Raw genomic sequence first — 20,769 nt, 5'->3', positions numbered from 1 at the left:
ATGGGGCATGGCTCTGTCAGGGCTGAGGCAGGATGGCCCATCTGTCAGTATAGGATTTACAAATGCCACCCAGACCATGTGTCGAATTCAGACAATCATCGCATATAAATAGGCGCACATTGGGCAAAAGCGAGCCTAAATGCAAGGATCCGTTCGGGGAGCGGCTCTTGAAAAGCCAACACATCCATGACAGTTCAGTTATTCTCATCCTCTAAGGCAGCGGTCATCAGAACACTGCACTCTCGGGCTAGAGTCTCTTACCAGCAGGTCTCTTACAGCACCAGCGTGCATTCGTGGCTGCTAGCGGGTATACTTCCTCCTGCACGAGAGTGCATGTCGCTATGCACTGCTTACCTGTAACCCATTTCAGCGAATGCTGACGACCACTGAACTAAGGTTACAGACTAAGTAAAACCATTTCAGGTTCGATCTTTTACATCATCTTGCATTCCTATTGGTAGAAAGCTTAAAAATCCCTTGCAAGCGTTCAATGTGAGCACAATACAGGTTTTTAGCAGAAAATAATTTACCTACAGTTAAATTGTGACTTGGAAGGTACACCAGTGACTTGGTTAACGACAATTAAAACGTTTATTGGAGCACAAGCAGAATGTAACATTCATTTCCACATTTCAAGCATCTTCTTGTGTTTTATACTTCATAATGCCATCTAGATCTTTTAGGTTTCTTTTTCTTTGTAGTATTCAGTTTTGTGCAAAATTTGGTTACGGTTTTGACTTGGTCTTATGTGAAGGTTCCAATGTTAGAGACGATCTCTGCAATATGTAATACACTACTAAAATACTCCATATACAGCTACTAGAATAATACTCTAAAAAATCCTCTTGTTACTACAGGACGAACAAAAAATACGTGCTGTTAATTGTACGTTTCTTCTGTTAGTGCAGCTGCCAATAAAAAAAGTGCCGCGTACAGGTATAGAGAAGTTTTGATCATTTAATTATTATTTCATTTCACTAGCGCTAACTTAAATGAGAAAAAAATATAGATGAGAAAATAAATCATGAAATTGTATACGAAGAGAAATTAGAAACAACATCCAATCTCTAAAACAAGACATAAACACAAACCCCAAATGAAAATAACTTGTTAACCTCCACAGAAGGCATTAATTTGTTTACCGAAACAAATTACATGAACGATTATGAAGAAGACTAAACGAACAATGCACAAATAATTTATTCTAAAAGGTTACACCCAGCAAGGGTAATGAAACTGTTGCAAAAACGAACGGATTAAATATGCGAGACTAGATTGCTATGGAAACGGAACAAACCGCAAGGGCGAAGGTTGGCATTTTAATGATTTTCAAACGTTTTACAACCATGCGCGCAGAGAATGTCAGAGATCAAATTTGGTTTGGTCCCACTTTAGCTCCAGATTTACTAAAACTAGTCACTGATATTTTGAAATTTGTCCATAAACCACAAACTATATTCAGTGATGACAATGTAATGAAATAATGGATTTGTTAGCAACCAGTAACCGGAGAAAACCTGCTCCATATCCGATTTCTATTAGCATGTTTGATCATGAAACGAGCGGGCCCGGGTTAAAATCCTGGTTGGGACAAGTTACCTGGTTGACATTTTTTCCGAGGTTTTCCCTCAACCAATTGAAGCAGAGTTGCTGGATAACTTTCAGAGGACCTCGGACTCATTTCGCCATCATACTTACGCTGCTGTAAATCCGAAAAAAATGCTGACATGTTTTGGCTATTTCATGATTTTCTTTATTGTTGACGTCACTAATTTTAGGATCTCTTTTAGGAAACGGGTTTAATGAAGGAATATAACATTAAAATCTTATACCACAAAAAGTAATGACTTAAGCGTTTTTGCCTGCCCATCGCAGATATACCTCCCAGTGAAAAATAATACACAAGGAATAATTGCAAAACAAAACAACAACAAAAATTGTTGTGCTAATGACAACATAGACAACGCACAAATATAATTTTAAATAAGGACTTCAACGCAATATGAAAAGATAATAACATACCTCTTGATTCTTGAAAGGCTGGCTTTAGATAGGTGCTGCCTGATGATTACTTACAGATTGGCATATTAAATGGAAGATATTATATAATAGGCATTCATATAGGCAACCATTTATATTTATAACCTTAAAAACAATCTGATGTGCAAATGACAACATAAACACCTCTCCCACCCAAAAAAACTAATTTCAAATAAACACTCTAATCCTGAACCTGTAAAGACAGATCGATGCCTAATTATACACTTTTGCAACTATCTAAGAATTCTATATACGTATATTACAGTTTCAATGTAGCCTCCAGAATTTAATTTCATTATTTTAATGTGTGTGTGTACTTACTTGTAAAAAAAAAATTCCTGATTCTTTCCGCCACGTGTTGTTTCAAATATATGCCGCACATTAACTAGTTACAAAGCACATAAATTCATACGAGGTAGAGCCAAAAAGTAACCTCTAAATGTTTTATTAATTGAATATGTACAGGGACATCATTTTATTTTTACTAACATTTTTAATATTAACCTGTCTATACCTTTAGAGAACCGGAAACACCGCTTGCTCCCCCCTCCAAGACTGGAGTTCGATGATACTGGCGTAAAACACAAATCACTCTACTAGGTATAGGAAGGAAGAAAAGTAGTTCATCCATTTACGTAAACTAGGAAATATCGCGATTTTGAGTTTGATAATTTTCATTAGGTTTTTCTTTAATCAAAGTAGAGTACTGTATTAAGAATAAGTGTTTTTACTCACGAAGTGAGTTATCCATGCGAACGTATTCATTATGCAGTGTATATTATACTGTCTACAGCACATTAGCGTACAATATAGAGAAAGAAGTTAAATTGAAAAATAATCATAATATGAATATTTAAACACAATTTTGAAAATGGTGGCCGTTCATTTCGATACAGGCTTCAGTTCTTTTGTGCATATTATCGCACTATAGACTATTGCATCTAATTCCAATTGCCAGTTTCGTCCTTCGTACTAGTAACTCATGTTGAAATAATTCTGTACCTACTCTAAAATTCAATTTTCACTTCTGCCCGACCCGAAAATATAAAATTACTCAGACATGCTATCTACTGTCCGTCCAAGTGGTTATGCCGCAGGATTGTAGAAAGGGAGGAAATCACGTGACAGTTAATTACTTAACGAGGCCCTTTTATTTAAGTTAAATTAAACAGCTGTATAATATTACGTAAACTTCCAATTCCTAACAGAAATTAATGTTTTCAGAAAAAAGCTAAGACAGCCCAGCTATTACAGAGGGGTGAGCAGAAGCAGGTAGGGGAAATCGGGATGCGACGTAGGCAAACGGACAGTACCTGTGCGAAAATATGATTCAATATTGAAAGCTCTTTCGTCATTGGAAAACGCGAACATATTTCTGGAACGTACTATACTCAGTAACTCAGTACTGCTTACTATCTGCGGTCTTGGTTCTGTGTGGAGTTGGAACTTCCTTAGTAGAAGGGGTGGGAGTGAAGTACATTAAAAAACTCAGGTACAATAAAAATTGAAGTAAAAATAAAATTATGTTCCTGTATAATAAGTCTACAAACACTTCATTACTTTTCAACATAGTCCCCACTACGTTCAATGCAAGTGTTCCTGTTATACTATATTAAAAGTGATGAAGTGTTTGTAATCTTATTGTCCATATTCAATTAATAAAACAATTATTAAGGTTACCTTTCGACTCTCTCTCGTATTTGCTAAACATACAAATTCATACTATTAACACATCAATTTACATCACTTTCACAGCAGTCATAAAAACATCAAGACGAAACAAAAATACAAGCATGACACTATCGTGTTTACCGCTACTGTTTCTAGTAACATAGCGGCGTAAACATGCGCAGGACGGTTTCAATTTTGTACAGAACACCAGCGCTCTGTATGAGTATAGGTAATACTATATAGGCCTAACGTCTTTGGTCGTCACATGCATATCCTCATCGGCAGCCAATTCCAGTCAGCCAATGTGTCAACTAACCAGAACTGTTTTATGATTCCCTGCCGGAAATAACGACCAGATTATACTATAGTGGCGTTTACCGAAGTCCATATTTGGACTTTTTCGATCTCACATTAGACACTAGTTGGAACTACCATAACGCGGTATCAGCATAAATATCAGCTCTCCGCTTTAAACAGAGCACATTAATAAAAAGGATGTATGAACATACATAACCTGGAGTCCGCCTGGGTAGCGCAGTCGGTATAGTGCTGGCATTCTGTGCTCGAAGTTGCGGGTTCGATCGCGCCCTAGATGGATGGCATTTAAGTGTACTTAAATGCGACAGGCTCATGTCAGTAGACTTACTGGCATGTAAAAGAACTCCTACGGGACAAAATTGCGGCACACCGGCGACGCTGATATAACCTCGGCAGTTGCGAGCGTCGTTAAATAAACCATAATTTAAATTTTAAATTTTTTACATAACGTAGATGAGCTTCGAATCCATGTCCGTGGTTTGGAAGCCATAGTAACTTCAAATAGAGTTAATGATCCAATGCATGTGTCGCGATATTTATACAAACGTTTTTATTCCTTTTAATTTGTATTCTATAGTTAATTCAACTCGTGTTCTTGCCACCTGTCGCCTTTGACATGAGGACGTTTTATTCTTTGTGTATTCATGGAGGTACTGTATAAGAAATTGAAGTAAATTGACAGCGAAGAAAGAGGAACGAATCAAAAAAGACGGAGCTGACTTGCTAGAGTATCTTATATCCCACGGCAAAGTAACAGAATTCTACTCAACTTGGGATATTGAAAGCCCTTACGAAGGAATCAGAAAACGCTGCGTGGCGATATTCCGAGCTCCAACCGTGTGTCGAATTGAGACACACTGGCGGCTCCTTGGTTCGTAGTGGAGCTCTAAACTTTACGCCCGATGAGAAGATACTTTTATGTCAGGAATCAATATGGGAAGAAAGTAGATGAACTGCTCCTCCCTATACGTATGTTTCATACGATCCGAGGCTTAGCTTTATCCTGGAATATAACAGTTGGTTAGGAAAAAAGTTTGTAGTATACGTGGGAAGAAGACCAATGGAGCTACAAAAATTACGACACATCTAAAAGCATTACGCGTTGTGTTCTAAGTGAAGTAAGAGTATCAAGACGAACGGTTGTATCGAGGAAAGCAAATGGCGTTCACCCGCCCACTTATTGAAAATGTCCTCATTACATGTAGGAAAAGAAACAACTACCGGAGAAAAAGGGGTGTTTCCTTTTCTGAAGCCCGAAGGCGTTTCCACCAAAGAAATCCAAAGACTCGTCAGGTGAGTTTGGAGGTGTGGTCCGCTGTATATCTAACGGTGCAGACGCGCAGACATAAAGAACAATTGCCTCCAAACGAAATGTCTTATTATCGACATTTATAGTCGTCTGGAGGCTGCTCATGTTTGTAAGTTAACACAAACGTACTGCTGCTCAGGCCATAATCTGCAGCCGGGCACGCCAGAGCGAGACGAATAACGAAATAAGCGACCATGGCCATGTAATTGGAGCAGCTGTCAGCATCGCGGAGAATATTAGCAATACAACTACCCGTTGCAAGGAGAGGTGTGGATAAAAGCTCTGATAATTATCTATGCATGTAAGTATACATGAGCTTGTATGCGTGTATGTGTATATGGAAGTATATTAATTTGTTTGTATGTATGTATGTATGTATGTATGTATGTATGTATGTATGTATGTATGTATGTATGTATGTATGTATGTATGTATGTATGTATGTATGTATGTATTTTTTATTTTACTAGATTATTTTACGACGCTTTATCAACAGCTTAGGCTATTTAGCGTCTGAATGAAGATGATGTCGGTGAAATGAATCCGGGATCCAGCACCGAAAGTTACCCAGCATTTGCTCATATTCGGTTGAGGGAAAACCCCGGAAAAAAACTCAACCAGGTAACTTGCCCCGATCGGGAATAGATCCCGGCCACCTGGTTTCACGGCCAGAAGCGCTAACCGTTACTCCACAGGTGTGGAATATATTATGTATGTATGTATGTAATCGGCCTGGGTAGCGTAGTCGCTATAGTACTGACCTTCTGTGCTCCAGGTTGCGGGTTCGATCCCGGTCCAGGTGGATGGCATTTAAGTGTGTTAAAATGCGACATGCTCATGTCAGTAGATTTACTGGCATGTAAAAGAACTCCTGCGGGACAAAATTCCGGCACACCGGCAACGCTGATATAACCTCTGCAGTTGCGAGTGTCGTTAAATAAACCATAATTTAATGTATGCATGTATGTATGTATAATATTATTAGTATTAGTAGTAGTAGTAGTATCAATAGGTTGTTTTACGACATCTTAGGTTATATAGCGTCTGAATGCGATGAAGGTGATAATGCCGGTGAAATGAACCCGGGGTCCATAACCCAAAAGTTACCCAGCATTTGCTCATAGTGGGTTGAGGGAAAACCCCGGAAAAAATCTCAACCAGGTAACTTGTCCCGACCGGGAATCGAATCCAGGCCACCTGGTTTCGCGGCCAGAGCGCTAGCCGTTACTCCACAGGTGTGGAATGAATGTATGTATGTATGTATGTATGTATGTATGTATGTATGTATGTATGTATGTATGTATGTATGTAAAAAATGAGACATTTTATTTTTACAGAAACTTCTGTTGCAATAAAACTATTCTACTATTGCTGCTATGGAAAATAAAATAGACAGCAAATCAAGCTATTCTTGAATTAAATTTTGGAGTTAAGTTTTAGATATAAGCCACCGGCGTGGCTCAGTCGGTTAAGGCGCTTGCCTGCCGGTCTGAAGTTGCGTTCGGGCGCGGGTTCGATTCCTGCTTGGGCTGATTACCTGGTTGGGTTTTTTCCGAGGTTCTCCCCAACCGTAATATGAATGCAAGGTAATCTATGGCGAATCCTCGGCCTCATGTCACCAAATATCATTTCGCTATCATCAATCTCATCGACGCTAAATAAGCTAGTAGTTGATACAGCGTCGTTAAATAACCAATTAAAACTTTTTTTAGATAGGGTAGAGGTTGGTAAGGCGGCCGGGTAGCTCAGTTGGTAGAGCAGCTGGCTACAGACTGGAAGGTCCGGGGTTCGATCCCGGGTGTGACGGGATTTTCTCGTTGTCAAACTTCCAGAACGGCCCCGAGGTTCACTCAGCCTCCTATAAAATTGAGTACCGGATTTTTCCCGGGGATAAAAAGGTGGTCGGAGCGTGGTGCCGACCACACCACCTCATTCTAGTGCCGAGGTCTTGGAAAGTCTGGGGCTCTACTTCTATGCTCCCCCCCCCCCAAGTGCCTTCATGACGTGTGACGGGGATACCTTTTACCTTTTACAGGTTGGTAATACCGTGATATGAGTAATATTGTGATAGTTCTTTTTGAGAATTGAATACAATTTTACTGAGCGAGGGGAAGATCGGTTTTTTGCGTCAACGTATCTGACATCTGACTCAACTTCTTCACATAGAGTAAACCGAGTAATTTTCTTACTTGTACCTCACTGTCAACTCCTCGAGCGTACTGTATAAGTGGTCATACTGTTATAATTTAGACATTTTAAAACAACAATAACCCATTTAATTACAAATAAAATTAACTTATTCACACAGGAGTATCTCTTTTCTTGTGCTCCTTTACAGAGGACATTTTAGTATTTAAACATTATTTACATTTACACATTTTACTTTTTAGACATTCTTACCATTTATACATATTTCATTAGACTTTTTAGACGTTTATTGTCATTAGGCATTTCATACATTAAACTCTGTTTGCGGTTAGACATTCTGTTTATTAAACTTAACAATATGAAACTCATCTACCTGGAAGCACGCGATTTGTCGTCATTGTGGAAGATTGTAATAGTATATTACGATACACGGTTGAGAAGTACTTTTTACCAAATCGAGGAAAAGTTTGAAAAACGAGCAGAGTGAGTAAGTGTATTGTACAGTATTTTTTTGCACGGTAGTATATTTTGAAAATAATATTTCTAAAAAGCTTAATATACAGTATACTATGAACAGCTGACTGATGTTAGCAGTCTGACCAACGCACAATCTTCACCATCAACTTCAATGTGAAGGTGTAAAACTGATTCAGGTACTTGTAATATCGTGTTCAATTGGAATAATTTTTATTTGTATTTATTGTTTAAATGAAGTTCAGTAAATTTCAAATGCAGTGATTTGTTTCTTATAATGTATATTAATTAACACTGCATTTTTCGTATGAATTTTATATATGCATTGTAGCATACATAGAAGGGAGTGCCTTTCATTACAACCCTAGAGCAGTTATTTGTAATATTTCAACATATTTATCTATGTTGGCACTAAAATCAACTTTCAATCGTGGCGACTGTTTGCTGTAACGACGAAAAAACACACTATCGTGCAAAAAAGAATTTGAAGCTATTACGCAAGATTTTCTTTTGAATGTTGCTCATTCCCTAAAGAGAGGTTACTAATGATAAGACGAGAAAAATGGCGACCACATCTGAATGTTCTGAAGTTGGTTTATACCTGAATAAATCATATTCGTTTGTGAACGAAACTCTATTATTTTTGTATAAACTTCATTCTTAACAGTTAGAGGACTCTTTCCTGACTTTTTATTAGCCGTATATACAGGGTGATTCACGAGGATTTACCGTCCTTTATGGAGCTTATTTCCGAACAAATTCTGAGCAAAAAATGTCATATAAACATGGGTCCCATTCTCAATATTTACAGAGTTACGTTTCGTTATTGGAAAGCACTGCTGTGAACGTGTGATCTTGGTCAGCGTCCAGTTAGCAGCTAGCGCGAGCGCTATGGAAGTGAAAGATAGCCGTATGCAGTTACGTAGAGCGACGAGTGCCGTTCAAAGCGTGCGGCCAAGTGTACTCAAGCGGACGGCGACATTTCTTAAAATGTGTTGTAAACTTTCCAAGACTATAAATTGGGATGCAAAATTGAACTGCAAATAATTAAGTTCGTGGAAGTGCTGTGATTTGCAATAATTGTTGTGATAAGTGCGTAAGAATAATGTAATTTTATAGTTAAAAATAGAAAAAGATGTCTGTACGAAGCAACTCACAGCAAATTTTTAACTTCATAATACTTGCCAATTAAAGAAATGATACTTCTGATTGGTTCATTCTCTATTTGTATTATTATTTTACCTTCAAACTGAAGAAAAAACGTATTTTACAAACAACTTTAAATATGTAACTCTGAAAATATTGAGAATAGGAACTATGTTTATATGACATTTTTTGCTCAAAATGTCTTCAGAAATAAGCTCCGTAAAGGACGGTAAATCTTCTTGAATACCCTGTATGTATACAAAATAAATGTGTAATTATGTATAGATGCATGTACAAGCATAGGATTCACATACATAACTGATAGGGGCTTGTTGTTTACGGGCATTAGTTTTCGAACGCCTTTTTTCATAAATATTGAATCACAGAAATAGCTTTTCCTTTATGGGATGCCGTAATATTTCTGCACCACTTCGCCATAGTAAACATTGCCTTATCACCATGTCATTGCCATTGCTTCTGCACATCTGTAATTTAAACTGCTGTACTGCGATAGTCTGTCATAATGGAATTCTGCATAGTGCAGTGGTCTGTTAACGACACAAAGCTGCATGCAAGATGGCGGAGCGTTCGTGATAGGTTCGTTTATGTTTAGCCTCGATTTCTCATAGAAAATTTAGCTATCTGATCGTCTACTAAGTTATTCCATTCTCGACGCTCTTTCAATTCCCAGTCTTTACGGCGTGTTTTATCGGAGTACTGGACTGCCGCGGGGTTCCCTGAGCATCAGCGATTTATGCATCGGTTTGCGGCGGGTGGTTGTCGCCTGAAAATATACGAAAATAGAAAACTTAACAACAATAGTGACAATTTTAGAGCTCTATCATATACGCCATATATTTTTACGCGTTTATACCAGAAATACCTATTTGTTAGACTTTCTCTATCACGACAATAAGAAAATCAAAATATAGTTTTGAGATTAGAGCCAAAGATGTGAAGAGCAATCATACTGGAGGTATAAGTAGTCAAACTATATTTCGTTTTATGTAAGAAGTTCTTCATTATCATCATCATCATCGTCATCAGCAGCAGCTATCACACAGATGGCTAATTTTTATCTCGTGAAAGTTAAAGCTGTTCAATTTAGCATTCCTTTGCATACCTATGACACTTTAATGTTCTATGAGTTTGTTCAGCTCGTACGGAATGAAAAGGCAAAGGCGCTTCAAATTTGGTGAACTGACGAGGTGTTGATCGGGAAAGAAATTTGTCTTTTTTTCCCCCAGCTTGCTGAAGGAACAAAGAAAGTTTCTGGAAAAATGAAATACGCAGAAGAACAGTACTACACATTATTATTTAGTCCCGCGCCGTGGCGTCGTAGTTTAAAGCATCCTGCCTAGGATTCGCATTACGAAATGCGCGCTGTTTCGAGTCCTCATGGGGGAAAACATTTTCTCATGCCAACAGTACGGCTTAATATTTTCCCTGGAAATATATTTAAAAATAGGGAACTTGCTATGCGCCATCCTGTATAATAAAATACAGCAGTCCACATTTGGTCTGCATCACATCAACTTCTAAATCTATTTATTTGAAATTTTTAACATAAATCAGAGAAACTCTGGTGAACATAACCTACAAATTTTAATAATCTAACGAACTTATACTAATTTCAATAAAATGCTTTAGAAAATCTTGTGCAAAAACAGAAAAAAAAATGAGACACATTTCCCAAGTTCTCTCATAAACTAGAGGAAGGATTTAATTGAATCTTTTTTGCAGTGTATATTACACATCATTTAATTTCGGTAGCTAGAATTATTTTCCTACGTTAATCTGGAAATTATATATGATTTGGGGGGGATTTTAAAAATAATTAATGCCACTTCAAATTTTTACAAGCTTCCACAATGACGACAAACTAGAGGGTACATATCTCAATCCATTTAGAGTTCTAAATCTTCACAGTGTGCTAGAAAAATTCCTATTACATTCCTACTTATGAGAGTTATGCTACAATTCTTCAACATTTCCATTTTACTAGTCTGCAAATTAGACGAAATTGTCACTCTTTAAACTTTCTTTATAAAATTATTAACAATAAGTTGGACTGTGTTGGTTTATTTCATTACATAACATTATATCCACCCAAGCTTAATACAAAATTTCGAAACTTATTTTTCATACCAAGGGGAAATACTGAGTAGCACAAAAATTCCCCACTTTTCCAAATGTTACAATTATACAATAAATTACATCCTCATCCGAATATTGATATTTTCAATATGAATTTCTCTAAATACAGAATTATTATTTGTTATCATATTTTACAGATATTGTTGTCAGTTAATTTGGAGATACTTTCACTCCTTATTTTCAATTTCTCTTTTTTCTATTTTGTTTCAGTTTTTAATAAAAGTATGTTTCCTTCTCCTTGTTTATGTTTTTTTAAATTACTTTGTCAGTCTTGAACACTGTAATTGGGCTTTGCCTGTTTAAATAGACAGACAGACAGACAGACAGACAGACAGACAGACAGATAGATAGATAGATAGATAGATAGATAGATAGATAGATAGATAGATAGATAGATAGATAGATAGATAGATAGATAGATAAAAGCAACACAGAATGAGCCTAGTTCGCGTTTCTAGAAGCAGAACAACCATTTTTTTCTTACTGATCTGAAAAAAAAATACACTCATTAACACACCAAATATTTCCTGAATTTCTGTTTGTTTGTTGTATTTACTATAGCAACAATAATGAAACAATTGAGACAGTAGTCTCCGTGAAAACAAAATTCACTCATTTATGATTAAAACTGTATTATTCTTTTTTTTTTTTTCATAAACTTACATTTTAATAAAATTACGAAACTTTCCAATTTTTCACGACTTTCCAATAACCCTATAAAGTGCTACGTCTTACGTGCATATTTTACTTTTCACCTGGCTAAATACGAATATATTTAAAGTCACAAAAATATATTATGTCTAGAAGGAAAGCCTGTAGATATACGAACAGACATTCAGAAGTGAGAATGTCCGATTCAATTTGTTGCGACATTGCAATTTCCTCGTCTTGCAATAACCGCACATAATGAAACATGACTCAGACGCGTCCATTTCCAATCTCACCTATAAAGTGTTCTTATTGTACGATTGATCAGGGTTCCCCGAACCGCATTACGTGCCATAAAGAGCATATGCATTCCGTTCTTGGAAGCAATAAAGCTATGTGACTGCTTTGTTTAATGAAAAGCGATTGTTTTGTGTTTCAGAACTCGGACCAGACTGACAGGGGAGCTATTATTCCGGAAGGAAATATTTTAGTGTCCTATTTGTTTCAGCAGTGGCGTTCCAAGAATTTGAAGCGATGTCTGGGTCAGCAATTACAGTGCCTTTCTGATGTCCTAGACTCTAGAATGGAAATGAGTTTCCAGCTACCAAAAAATAAAAGTATCTTAAAAATGACACAGTATATTTTCACAATTCGTAAAAGTTCAGTTTTTAACGTGTTACTAATGATCAGACAGTGTATGCGGAATGACTTAAGGAAAAGTGAAGTTGTTTCGTATCAGAGTATATGGCACATGCCACGTCATCCGTCTTTTGTGTACCTGGTGAGTACAGCAGCGTACAGAACGAAGGAAGACCGGTCCGTTCATAGTAATATTGCAACGCAATGTGTGCAGTTGTGTTATCCTGCTCAAGTATTTATTTGTTGTGCTGATCCATTCATAATTGCGAAGGCAAAACGTTCAATTCACTCAGAAATACGAAGTGCAATTAAAAAGTATGGGATGACATTTTATGTATTAATATTTTTTATGTGTAAAGTATGTAAAATTTAAATAAAAACCAAAACAACTCAGGCTATAGAGAAACATTGCAAAGTACATCGCACAGGAAATGCGTTGAAATGAAATCTGAGGGACCATCCAGCCATTCCTAAAAGCAGACCTTATAACGTTAGACAAGCGTGTTAAAAATTGACTATCACACAACAGTAGTTGCCCATTATCACATACCCTGTTGAACATCTACTTGAAGGAATTTAGAGAACATTCAGAACATGAGAGGGATTATAGTAGGATGAAGAAGAATAAAGTGCATAGGATTTGCTCATGATAGCTTTGTTACCAGAAGATATATTATGAGATAAGCTACTGGAGATAAATGACAGCTGTGGGCAGTAGAGGATGAAGATAAATGCAAACAAAACTAAGACCACAGTCTAGTATATACAGTTACGAAGCTCAATACGTTGGGAATATGCATCCATAGACAGTTGCTACCACTAGGATCGCTACTATTGCCTCATCACAGACAATGGGAAATAGTACCTGCACAATCTATTGTTCCTAGTACCCTCGTCACCTCAAGCTTCGTGATTGTAGACTATATATAGTGAGGGTCACGTAAGTTCAGTTCCCAAACAGCAAATATTTCCGCCTTGTCAGTGTTGCCAACTGTTACCAGATATCACCACATGTAGTAAAATCACGATCCTATGTACTGAATGACTTCTTTACTCACAGTACTTTACCTTAATGTTGGAAGATTATTCTAAATAGTTTCAATAATAATGAGAAATGTATTGCTATGTTCTATTCTTTTATTCCTTTACATTATTATTAGTATTAGCATTAATAGGTTACTAGACGTAAATATACAACAAAGTATAGTATATAATATTCAAGAATCAAATCTGTTCCAAGACCAATTAAATTATTGTCACTTCACTTCAAAGATTCCAGCGTACATATACTGTACTTCCTAAAGGTAGATAAATTAATAACCAATTGACTTTTGGTTGGAATTCGAATGAACTTCTGATTATCTTTTGAAATTAGTAAGGAAATGAATAATATAACTAGGCTAAAACTGAAATAATAATAAATCAACTTACAAAAATAATTTTGGTCCTTAAAAGCCATAAGTAATTTCACTTCTAGATACCTTTTTAAAGATTTCATTTGTTTGTAAATTGCTTAATAATGCTACACTTACACTTATTATTTCTGCAACTCCACGTCTGTCATTGAAAAAATGTATGATACATAACTGTGAAGTCTCTTTTTGGCTCTTGTGTCCTAAATTTAAATAAGAAAAAGCAAATGATTCAAGAAATGTGAGCTGGTGAAAATTAAATACTCAATTAATAAAATAATTACTACCAAAAGAATATTTTATTAATTCTATACAAAAGATGGATTACACAGAACAGATGGCCAGAAATCATAGATTTATACACAACATACAGCATGAAACGATCATCAAAAAATACTTTTTGTACACAATAACATCTTTCAAACGAAGTGAAATAGCCAATAAGTTCAATAAATATTATGCTAATAAGTAATAACTATAATTAATAATTATCTACAAGTTGTAAAAGGGAATAAAATAGTATATTGTTGAAATTAGGGGGTTATGGTTTATTACGTGTATTTATAATTTTAATTACTTTTTCTACATTTAATTATATTTTAATTTCTATTAGATTAGTTGGTGGTGTGGTTGTTAGTTTTATCTGTGTACGTCAGACTATTAAGGAAAAACTGAAAGAAATATTAAATCTACTATCTACTTTATATAACAATATTTAATCAAGAACTGAATATTACTATTAATTTAATAACATAAGACCCAAAACATCTCCAAGTCCAGACAATACACATGCTGATTTTCTTAAACATGTTGGCAAACAAGCAAACTCACTACTTTTATCTTGTAATCTCATCTAAAATACAATATCTGTCTGGAGAAAATCTATCATAACATCAATTTTGAAAAGCAATTATTCAACTAATATCTTTTCGAGTTATCGACAGATACCACTTACTAGTATGATAGCCAAAATTATGGAAGAGATGATTTCATAGATTGAATTGGTTCCTGGAATCTAGTAACTAACTTTCATTTTATTGGGTTGACTTTAGAGAATTGCATTCAACAAATGGACAGATTTTAAATTTTAGTCAAGATATTAAAGATATTTTAAACAGAAAACAAAACAACTTAACAATTTTAATTTATTTTCAAGGATCATATGGCTCTGTAGATATAAATCACTTAAGAAATTGCAAACTTAGGGTGTCCATGATAAAGTGTTACACTGGGTCAGTGACTTGATTATTTGATTCATTGTCACAAATATGTAAATAGAGACAGATTCATCTGGGCTTCCCACATTGTTGTTTTCAGGAATACATTTTCCAATATTAATGTCGATGGTCTAACTAAAGAAATAGATCTTATGATAATCTCATCATTTGCAGATAATATGGTTGTCTAGAACAAAAAATCACAGTCCACAAATATTAATAAACTGAGCCAAAATCCCAACAGACTTTTTGACTCTACTTGGAGAACTCAAACTTGCTCAATTAAGGGAAACTTTACTAATAAAACACAATCCCAAGTTATTTCAAAATGAATAGTATATAAGTTAACTTTAACAGATGATGTTAAGAAATGTGATACTTCTCCAGACATTTTAAAAATCATTAGAAACGATAAATGATCTGGTCAGTGAGTGACTACATACAGTATTTTTTATAGATGGATCCTGTTTACCAAGCCATAGATGTAGTGGTGTTGTAGTACAATACCAGTATATTCCCTTTTACAGGGAATTATATTCAAACACTTGTTTGCCCCATTTTAACCGTGACAATGCTTTTTAGCTTTTTAAACATTCTGGTTATTGTATTGTGTTTGTGTTTAGCGAAAGATTTTAGATAAGGGCGCAAATAGCCATAGTAGCTGACGCGCCCTTTTTAAACGCCACTAACTAACTAACTAACTAACTTCAAACACTGACTAATTTTGATAGTGAAAATTTAGATACACTTTTAAGCTTACAAAATCTCCAGTATCGACTTCATAAATCTGAGAAGGCTGTCATACTATCAGATTCAAAATCAGATGTTCTTGCTGCAGTAATGGACGTAACAGCATGAAATCTCAATATTTTACAGTGTTTTAATATTTTAAGCAAAATGGTCGAATTACATCGACGACTGGTACTTCCGTGGATCCATGAACTTTATGGAGTGGGAGGTAATGAGGTAGCTGAAAGGTAGCAAAATTACTGTAAGGTTATCTATACCTGCATCTTACCACACTGTTAAAAGAATAACAAGATCAGAACATGACAATGTGGTAACAAAAATCGGAATGATTCTAAAGCAAATGAAAAAATTGCAATAGGCCATCTGGCGTCTGCTCCACGATGGAGGAAAATCCTCAGAAGAAACCAACTAATCAGACCAAATGGGGGATCCAAACTACCCTCGAGTGCAGCTCTGAATTTGCAGGCCAACGAGTCTACCGACTAAGCTACATTGGTGGCTCCACTAAAAATATGAAGTACATGGCACTCAGATTATTAAATTGACAAACCTAAACAATTATTCATCAGTTAAGCTATAAAATATAATACATAGCAAGCAAGTTAATTCAATTTAAAAGTATAAACAATTCAATCAGTTGAAATATACAGAAACTGATACTAAATATCATGCAAATTACTTCACATTACAAGCATAAACAATTCATCACTTGTGGTATACAGCCTACTATTTAATTTACAGCACATACAATTCATCAGTTAAGCTATAGACCTACAGTCTACTATTCAATTTACAGCATATATAATTCATCAATTAAGCGAAACAAAAATATAGTACAATACATAGTAAAAATAATACACCTAATTTAATAACTGAACTTCTATGAAAATCTACAGTGGCAGTACTCATATTATCACAGGCCATGATTGTCTCAAATATTTACAAAGAACTGATATTTCAGAATCTCCCCATGCCATTTCTGAAATCTCAATGAAGATATGGATCATTGTCTTGACTGTTTAACTTTACACAGCTTTCAATCATCTGGTTAAATATTGGAGTGCAAGATAACAAATGACATCAACTGCTGAACACTTGGTATCAATCAACCAACAACTGCATTACATTAAAGGGGAAAAAAAACTGAAAGAATTAATTGTATATAGACACAACACATAAGACAAGGCCGCTTTAGAACAGTAATTGGCAAGGCTCTGTTGTTTTAGGATTCTTATGTAGATTCAATTTCACCTGAAAGAAAAAAGTAGCATCTATTAGTAGTAGTAGTAGTAGTAGTAGTAGTAGTAGTAGTAGTAGTAGTAGTAGTAGTAGTAGTAGTAGTAAAGATAATAATAATAATAATAATAATGACTGTAAAGTATGGAAATTAATATTGCAATGTAATATCAAAAGGTGATTTCACACCATCAACTCTTATCAATTAGTACAACTCTTATCATTTAGTACAATAAATCTATTATATTCAGTTGCAATCACCAGTAGCTGTTCTTTCCTCCATTTTGTTGTTGGCTGATTTTTCACAAGTCTGCTATGATATGCAGCACTATCCATGACAATAACGCATTGCCCTAATGTTCTCAGGTCAACAACTGTGTTTGCACCCACTTCTCAACTACAGGGCTATTCATAGCACTATGGTAGTCCTGACTTTTCTTTCAATTGCATGAAAAAATTAAATCAGCACCTGCAATAAAAATTATACCTGGGCATATAATTACGTCACATGAATTCACAGCATTTAAATAAAGAAAATAAAACATAACATAACATAACATAACATGACATGACATGAGATCCTCTTTGGTGAAAGGCTTTCCCACGTTTTTATTTAGTCACCAATTTTTATATTTTTGTACCCTGATTTAAAAAATTACTCTTGCCAAATTTATGTAAAATATAAATCAATATAACTTACCGAGTATAAATCCACCTTTCGTTCCGGCATCTAATCTTCCACCCTCATTTGTTGGTCTATGAATAACACCATTCATGTCACTGGAAACTTCACCTGGTTTATTTCATGAATAAGTGGGTGATCATACTTAAAAAACCAGAGAGAGAAAAGCAATTCACATTGACACTCTAAGAGACACAAAAATTTTAAAGACAGGAAAACCGTTCAAGAATTTTATAACTAACCTCTAGTTATAATATGAAACTATTAATTGCAAAACATGTTGTTCCCACCTGAATTCATTACTAGTAGCCTATATTAATTGCAATTTCATATTCCACATAAGTGTTAATCTATTTGTTAGTAAAAAATTCAATCACTCAATGTCTCACAATACATTGAAATTTACCATTCATAAAAATCCAAGTCTCATCCAAGAATACTACGGGTTTAGGGTTCTCACGCTCCACATTTCTTATATATTCTCTTAAAAACGAATAACATCACTTTCTCATACATGTGTATAAGGATCCCCTTTGCTCCATAGAAATTTCATCTCTTTCAAAATTTTTTTCACCGATGATAAGGATACTCTAAATAAATATGTTTCATAATCATCATTCATATGTTCCAGAACTTTTGCTGCTGTTAGTACTTCCCCTGTAACAGTAAATGAAAATTATGCCATATTTTTATACATAGGCCTATGACTAATATCAGAATTACATTGCATAAATCAACACAATAATTCCTGTAACTTCCCTACCTTTATGTAACTTGTCATAAATAAATCTCGCAATTGCATCTTTCGTAAAATCATCAGCATCAGTCACTGGATGTTTACGTAGTCTATGTTTTCCTGGTGTCACGAGTGGGGTCCCCTTGTATGAATTTATCACTTTCGTGGCTGTAGTTAAGCCAAGCTGTAATAACAAACAATAACATAATACTTCTAAAAATTGTTATATCATAAAATTCATGCACAATACCAACATTTACAGCTATATGAATAGAAAATGATCAACATGTTAGGTTGGGTCTACGATAGGTTTAAGTAGGCTAATATTTAGGTAATTCTCCAGAAAAGCTACACCAAAGAAGGCATAATTTTATTTTGTTTAATTGATTTCTGTGATATTTACATAGTGATGAACACGTGGTTTTAGTGCACAGCCACAAATACTTTCAGCACAAAAATCCTTTGACACTTACCTGTATATTCTAATGCATTGTTGTAGTCCCTCCCTCAAACTTGTTACTAATTACCAATATAACATGCGAGAGGTCCAGGACGAAGAGAAATGGTTAGTTTCCCAGTAGTGCGTCCTCGTCCTCTCGAGTGTTATATCTTAACAAGTACTTTGGGTGGGGTAGCTTTTCTGAAGAAACACCATATTTAATATTACTTAGACCAGTCATGAATAAATTATTCAGCCAGAGTCAACGTTCCTATGCTTTATAGAGTATGTTATATAGTTATTATATAAAACTGAATTATTTTTAAGCACCATAACAGGCCAACATTCATGTAATATTTGCTGCAATATCAAGTTAATAATTACAATATGACTTGTATTTTCTTCGGCCGATGTGGCATGTAAATTGTGATCTGAACGGTTAATTTAATACCAAAAGAGAAAACTGGAAATTTACTTTCGTGCTGTTTGATTACTTGTTCGTCTAATTTGTAAATGTATTTAAGCTATCACCTACTGCAGTATTACAGTATTATGTTTGGCAATATGAAAATCACTGACTTGATTAAACATTAGGCCTAACCTAAAAATTTGTTTTGTTTGACCACAATCATGAAATTATTAGTGCAAACTCCTAAAACTGAATACCACTTTGAAATGTATGCTTAAGAATACTTACTCCTAATAATTGTCCTATTCTGGTTGAAATTGCTGTCTCCGTTAGCATAATTCCTTCTTAATTATCTTCTTTCTTCAACTCATTATACACGTGAACTACAGATTTCTGAAGCGTACTCTGAATGCCACACATTTTCTTCCTTGGAGGAGTCACTGCAACACTATTTCATTTTTTTCACATAGTAATAAAAATCTAAACACGAAAGAAATTCATTAAAATTTGAAATAATATTTCTATCCATTACCCATGTGCATTATCACGCCCAAGTATATTATATTCATTCGTACTTATCTGACTATTCTTGAATTATAACCACAACGCAACACATAACATAACTATTATGTATTAATATTAATACTAATATTAATTAATTATTAATAAGTTCGAATTTCACTATCTTCCAGTAACCGGCTGAGAAATCTAGTACAATTTTAATTTCATGGAACTCCAGTACCGGCAAATATTGTCGATATTTGCCTCAGCTGCCAACATACCGGTTACAAAATCACTACCATTTATAGTATTTGTCAGTATCGAAATTCGAAACGAAGTTGGCAAAAGAAAATTCAACCTTCAAACTAGAAAATCACCATAATCCACTAGCATTTGTGGTAATGGGGGAAAAATGGTTAGGTTTCACCCTTAGGGTATCAAGTTACCTGGTCTTCCCTATACTAGACTGTGCTAAGATCATGATTATTGGATGAAAAATAAAGACGATAAAATTGCGAATTCAAACAGACAGTAGAACCAATGAGCATCTTCAAAACAGCTGCTGTCAAGAAGTCAAAAGGAGGATCGCTATGGCATATTAAGCTTTTAATAGGATAAAGAGCATATTCTGCGGACCTTTGGAATAAGAACTAAGGAAAATAGTGTGAACTGCTTTATAAGGAGTGTGGAATTGTATAGATAAGAAACATGAACATTACGACGAAGTGAGGAGAAACGATTAGAAACATTTCAAATGTAGATATGGAGAATGGAGATTGTGAAATGGAACACAGAATAAGGAGTGAAGCTGCGCTAGAAAGAGTGGGTGAAGAAAGA

The 20,769-nt window shown here is 35.1% G+C and overlaps 1 long non-coding RNA gene across 1 annotated transcript; it reads right to left on the bottom strand.

Moving 5' to 3' along the window:
- Window positions 1–13,689: 13,689 nt before the first annotated feature.
- Window positions 13,690–19,942, bottom strand: LOC138703210 (uncharacterized). Its single transcript, XR_011333000.1, has 4 exons — window positions 19,720–19,942; window positions 18,254–18,767; window positions 17,427–17,991; window positions 13,690–17,180 (listed from the first exon to the last, which is right to left on the bottom strand). It is a non-coding gene; the product is annotated as an uncharacterized lncRNA (long non-coding RNA).
- Between the last annotated feature and the right edge of the window lie 827 nt (window positions 19,943–20,769).

The sequence above is a fragment of the Periplaneta americana genome, chromosome 7, assembly GCF_040183065.1.
Source record: "Periplaneta americana isolate PAMFEO1 chromosome 7, P.americana_PAMFEO1_priV1, whole genome shotgun sequence".
Classification (NCBI taxonomy): domain Eukaryota; kingdom Metazoa; phylum Arthropoda; class Insecta; order Blattodea; family Blattidae; genus Periplaneta; species Periplaneta americana.
Note: the sequence above shows the minus strand (reverse complement) of the source record. Positions and strands in the feature narration are given on the sequence as shown.